The following is a 6,546-nucleotide window of genomic DNA, read 5'->3' as shown; positions in this document are numbered from 1 at the left end:
TTAGTGATCCCATCTGGGATTTTCTTGGCAAAGACACTGGTGTGGTTTACTGTTTTTTTCTCCTGTTCATTTTACGAATGAGGAAACTGAGACTAATGGAGTTAAGTGACTTGTTCAGGGTCACACAGCTAGTAAGTGACTGAGACCACACTTAAACTCACGTTTTCCTGACTCCAGACACAGCATTCTATGTATTGTGCCATCTAACTTCTGAAAATAAGAACTGTTCAAAGGTGAAATTAGGTTATTTTGAAAGTTGTGGGGTACTCTCAATTGAGGTGTTAAGCAGAGTCTGACTTATGGCTCTTAAGGCATGTTGTCATGAGAAGAGAGGTCCTTTAAAAGTATGGTTTGGTCTCTATAATTGGTGAAGTCCCTCATGACTAATAATTATGTGATTTTTGTTTCATGCTCATTTTTCATTAGTCTTATCTATTGTATAGTGGCTCAGTTTCTCCTTAAAAGTATACCTAGGAAATATCTTTATCCCAAATCTGATAAATTATTAGTGCCCTAACTTTAAAATTTATTACCAATCTTATTTGACTTTAGGATGAATAATTTCAGTTATCTCTTGATATATATTCATAGAATTTCAGTTGGAAGGTAATGCAACATTCAACTTATACTACCCTTTCCTCCAAATACTTTGAGTATAGTCATTCAACCAGTTTCAAGGGCATCTAAATATATTAATATCTACTATGCATCTTTTCCAAAAGAATATCATGATTTCTTTCTTTGCTAATATAGACTCCCCCCCAAAAAAATATAGCCTCCCCCAAAAAATTCTAGAAAGAAATTCAATGGCTCCCAAGAGGATCTATCTAAAGAAAAATAAGATTAGTGTGTTATGATCCATTTTTGCTCATTTTTAGATATTACTATAACTTTTAAGATATTCTAGAACAATGTTTCTTAAGCTTTTTTTTATATTGACTTTTTTTGGAAGTCTAGATCTTTTCCCAGAATAATGTTTCTAAATTTATAAAATAATATGCCTAGAATCAAAAAAGCCCAATTATCTCCAATTCAGATGAATAATATATTTGAATAATACAAGCTCACATAGCTCATGTTCAAAAACATTTTTTTAGAATTTTTCCAGGGATTAAAGTCAAGTTCAGTAGTCTATACTTTGCAGAATCTATTCTCTTCCCTTTTTGTTGAAAAAGGAGGACAGTGCTTGCCTTCAGCCTTTTAAATTACTGAACTTGTAGTGTCTCAGCAATCACATTTGCCAATTCTTTCAGTACCCAAGGATATAATTTATCTGGTCCAGATGACTAAGCTTCATCAAACATAGTTTCCTACTGTCTCTCTGTTGATATTGGTATCAACTTCCCATTAGACATTTTTGTTTTGTCCTTTCCAGTCTAGAAGTCATTTTCTTTGTTTGAGGAAACAAAACAAAGTACAAATTTGACTTCTGAACATTATCAGTTATCATTGGCATACAATCCCTTTGCAGTGCTCCTATCTTTTAAGCCTCTTCTTTCTCCCATTGTACTTAAAACAATACAAATTAACCAAGCAAGATCCTGTCTTTTTTAATCCTTAGCTTCCTTTGCCAGCCTCAGCTTATTCTTAGCTTTAGCACTTCTGATATTGTTGGTAAAGTTCTGTGCCAGACTTTTGTATTCATTCTCTTATACCTGTCCTTTTTCCATATTTCATACACATTCTGGCATATGTACATATACGTATATATGCACATGTATAAGACATATACGCATATAGGTATGTTTATATATATATATATATATATATATATATATATATATATATATATATATATATATATATATATATACTTAGGAAAATTTCTATGTTTGTATCTATATATAAACATTGAAAAGCACATTTGACCTGGTTTCAGGTCCTAGGCCAATGAATTGCCTGGGAATGACCAGTCATTGTCACTCAAGACTCTGATTATTTTGTAAATATTCCAAATTCTCCCCTCCAGAGATTCCTAAGCATTCTTTATGGAATGTTTTCCTTGTTATGAAATACAACTTATATGTTGAAACTGTCATATTTAAACCCCTTCCATCAGCAGCCTAGTCATTCTTTTGGTCTTAGTACCCTATATAAACCCTGTTCCCAGCCTCTCTCCTTGTGTACCCCAGCACTTTCTATGTGGCACTCCAAGCTGCAACTCACTTGCCCTGATAAAAAACCTCAATTTTGTTTGATTGACTTTTTTCATTTAAAATTCACATTGACAACACTTTTAATCTAAGTTGGCTGGTGAATTTTCTCTGTATTGACATTTGCAACTTTTCTGCTTCCCTCTTATTAAAATTGTTTCCTTTTTTTTCAAATTTTCATTTTTGAGAATTTCCCATTCCTCTTGAACTGACCCTCTAAGCAAAATTTTAGCCCATGAGATCCTACCAATGCTTCCTCAGATTGCTTTGCAATTTTTTTCTCCCCAAATCTAGACTATGGCCAGACTACAAAATAGCCAATCTTCCTTTCATTTTCCATTACAGATTTGAGGAAGTAGTAATTGTTTCCCCTGCCAAAAGTTCACATGATTTTTGCACCAGCAACAAGTTCCTTTCTGTATTTGAAAATCAGATCCACAATGAAATTTTCCCTCTTTAGTTTCTCCACATTTTGGAGGCTTAATTGATGCCTAAGATAAGACAAGAAGAAGTAGTTAACTGCTCTGCTTCTGCACAAAGTGTGTGTGTGTGTGTGAGAGAGAGAGAGACAGAGACAGAGACAGAGAGACACAGAGAGAGAGACAGAGACAGAGAGACAGAAAGACAGAGAGACAGAGAGACAGTGACAGAGACAGAAACATGCAGACAGACAGGCAGACAGGCACTGAGTTTAGATATTTGAAAACCTTCATCTCAACTATATAATATGTATCTATACAGGTTTGTAATCTGTTTTGTGACAATCTTCTTTGTCCTCTTTCTGTCCAGGAGATCTATAACAGGGCATCTTAAACTTGTTCCATTCATGACCCCTTTCCCCCACCCCTGAAAAATTTTTACATGACCCCAGGTATATAAAATAGGTATAAAGTTTTACTGTTACTAAATTTTTAGTGACCCCCACATTAAGTTACAGGACCCCATATGGGGTCTTGATTCACAGTTTAAAAAACTAACATCTATAGTATATGCTAATGACAAAATCATTTCCTCCAATGATCTTCACCAAAAATCTAGGTTTGGATTTCCTCATATAAATAAACCTTCTTAATACCCAGTGTTATCCTACCTCCAATCTTTACTTCCTATTTCATTTGAATAAGGTAAAACCACCCAGAGCCAAATTCCATTTATTGGTTTCAATTTCCCAAATCTTTAGTTATGTAATCTTATCTGGCTCCTTGCATAAGGACCTAAAGTTCAGGTTTCCTATTGTACCTCAGATTCTCCTCTGGCTTCAGTTAGGCTCTGAGGAGGAACTGTTCTTAAACTGTGCTATCTCAATTCTGCAGAAAAAAATGATTTGCTATAACTCTTTAAGCAGTAATTTAATAAATTCCTTTTAGAAATCATCAAGCCCAGCCCTTTCATTTTATATTTGTAGGTACTAAGGCAGAGAGGAATTAAATATCTTGATCAATATCATCTTGCTAGCAAATGGAAAAGAATGGAGCAAAATAAAATTTTCCTGACTGTCCCCCCCACCTAAGTGATATTTATACTACTTCATGTGGCTTATCCTATATTTTAACGATCCTTTTAACTTTTTATAGACTTCTTCATATAATGAGAAATATGTACAATTATAAATTTTTTAAATTATAAAAGCCATTTTAAAATTATAATGTTTAAAAAATTATAAAAACCATTTAAAATGGAAAAAATGTTTCATATAAAAAATTAAATCTGTACTTCTGTACTTTCTCTATTTTATTAAAAGTATTCTTGTTTGTGTCTATGACTGATTTTTCTTTTCTTTCTTTCTTTCTTTCTTTCTTTCTTTCTTTCTTTCTTTCTTTCTTTCTTTCTTTCTTTTTTTTTTTGCAGGGCAATGGCGGTTAAGTGACTTGCCCAGAGTCACACAGCTAGTGTCAAGTTTCTGAGGCCGGATTTGAACTCAGGTCCTCCTGAATCCAGGGCTGATGCTTTATTCACTGCACCACCTAGCTGCCCCTGTGACTCATTTTTCAAAAAAAAAAATTGTATTACCTTTTCTAAAAGATCCCTCTCTCCTCCCCATAACAGACAAAAATCTTTAATAACAAAGGAGAGAAAAAAAGGAAAAAAAATTCTGCAAAAGTACACAATTCAGTTCTCCAGCTCTTTTTCACATGTTCGTGTCTCTTCTGTGTGTGTCTGTGGAGCCCAGCTGTTGCAGTTGACACGGCTTCGGGAAATGCCAAGATTGGGTTCCCAGCCCCCAGTTTCTGAGCTACAGCTGTTATGCCAGATCAGCAGTTCAAAGACATCAGTCTTTCCAACTACAAAGGAAAATATGTCATGTTGTTCTTTTACCCCTTGGACTTCACTTTTGGGTGCCCCATGGAGATTATTGCATTCAGTGATGGAGCTGAAGAATTTAAGAAACTCAACTGCCAAGTGATTGGTGCTTTGCTGGACACGCCCTTCTGTCACCTTGCCTGGTCAACATGATCAAGAAGAAGGGTGGACTGGAAGCCGTGAACATCCCATTGATGTCTGACCCCAAACACACCATTTGTCAAGATTATGGGGTCTTGAAGGCAGATGAGGGAATCTCATTCAGGGATCTCATCATCATTGATGATAAGGGCATCCTTCTCCAGATCACCATCAATGACCTTCCTGTGGGCCGCACTGTGGCTCATCCAGGCTTTCCAGTTCACAGACAAGCATGGTGAAGTGTGCCTGGTTGGCTGGAGACCTGGGAGTAACACAATCAAGCCTGATGTTGAGGAGAGCAAAGACTATTTCTCTAAGCAGCACTGAGCTGCTCTCTGCAGCCATGGCTGTCCCACTGCAGGGGGCATGGTGTCTCATCTCTCTGCTGTCTACAGATCCAGAACACACATGCTTGATCTTTCCCAAGCTTTCAACTGGAAGGCCTTTATAAAGGGAGCCCAGGCTTAGAGGGGTAGCTGGGCATGTCCTTCTCATGAGACCTCATTCCTCCATGCTCAGGGCAGCAGCAAGCAGGCTGGGCCTGCCTTAGGCCTGCTGGCTCGCTCCCTCACTCTTAACGACCAAGTGCTGTGTTAACAATATTTGTACCAGTCAGCCCTTTGGGCTCCAGCCCATCTGATCTTTTGTAGCTCTATTAAACTTGTCCTAAGAAAAAAAATACACAATTCAACAGCCAAGTCTCATATTACACGTTTTATTCTATAGCCATAGTCTCCTATCTTTGGTCTTTCTTACACCAGAGCTCTGCATTCATCAGATAAATATATAGCAAGCTTACTGTTATTACTGATCCAAAGTGTTTTTCTCCTTTAACAATAATAATAACTCATATATGAATACATATTAAGCTTCAGAAGTTGCTTTAAGCTCATTTTCTCATTGGAGCTTCCCCAAGATGCTCTGAATTAAACAGGTATTATTGTCCTCACTTTAGGGAGGTAAAATTGAAGGTAACGCAGTTTGTGATTTGCCCATACTTACACAATTAGCATGTTTTATTGGTAGGATTTGAACACTTATTTACGTACTATCCATGCACTATTCAATGTTTCTCCCCTTCAGTGAACAAGTTTTTGAGCAGAATGGAATCAGGTCCTTCAATATCATGAAATAGCATAAAAACAAAATATTGTGAAGAATATAAAAGTCAAAAACATAGTAGAAATCAAATGAAATCTATGTATTATGTCATTTATTTACATCTCTTATTTTTTTCTTTAGTACCTTTTTTGAAAATAAAAATAGGAAACTGATTAAATCTTCTCAGGCAGGATATAGATATTCTTAGGAACATTCATTCAGTAGTAATTAGAAGGTCAGATTACAAAAAAAATCTCACTGAAGAAGTTTATTCTGAGGCAGATAGATTTTGAAAACATCATTCTCTCTTTTTCTTTTTTAATTTCTCTTTAATTTATGGAATAAAGCAAGCATTTCCATAACATAGTTTAATAAAAAGATGATTTGCATGAGACTGAAAATTTATTATGGACAACTTGCTCTTCTTTTTAAGTATATAATAAATTTATCAACCACCTTTCTTTTTTCCTTATTTCCCCTCTCCCATTGTAGAGATTGCCACCATTCAACACAAATATGTATGTATCTGTAAAATCATTCTATATTTATACTTCTATTTATCAATTCCTTCTCTGCATTCAGAAAAGTTCTTCTTTCACATTTTTTTGTAATTATTTTGGGTACTTATAGAACATCTTTAAAGAGCAAGAAAGTAATGTGCTTTCGAGGGCAAAACAAAATAATTGATGTTTTCTCAAGAGCACCATATGATAGCAAAATGATCTTTAGCAATTAAAATAAGCAAAAGCTGTATGCAACATTTTTGCACCAATGACTTTCAAAAGAAAATGCTTTCTAGTACATGGTTAAATGTTGTCAGATATATGCACTGATAGGCATGATAATCTGC

The 6,546-nt window shown here is 35.3% G+C and overlaps 1 pseudogene; it reads left to right on the top strand.

Annotated features, from left to right (window-relative positions):
* The first annotated feature begins 4,382 nt into the window (after nucleotides 1–4,382).
* On the top strand, nucleotides 4,383–4,922 carry LOC122735955 (annotated as a pseudogene).
* The last annotated feature ends 1,624 nt before the right edge of the window (nucleotides 4,923–6,546 follow it).

This window comes from Dromiciops gliroides, chromosome 1, assembly GCF_019393635.1.
Source record: "Dromiciops gliroides isolate mDroGli1 chromosome 1, mDroGli1.pri, whole genome shotgun sequence".
In the NCBI taxonomy this organism is placed as follows: Eukaryota; Metazoa; Chordata; class Mammalia; order Microbiotheria; family Microbiotheriidae; genus Dromiciops; species Dromiciops gliroides.
This window is presented reverse-complemented; position numbering and strand designations above follow the sequence as displayed.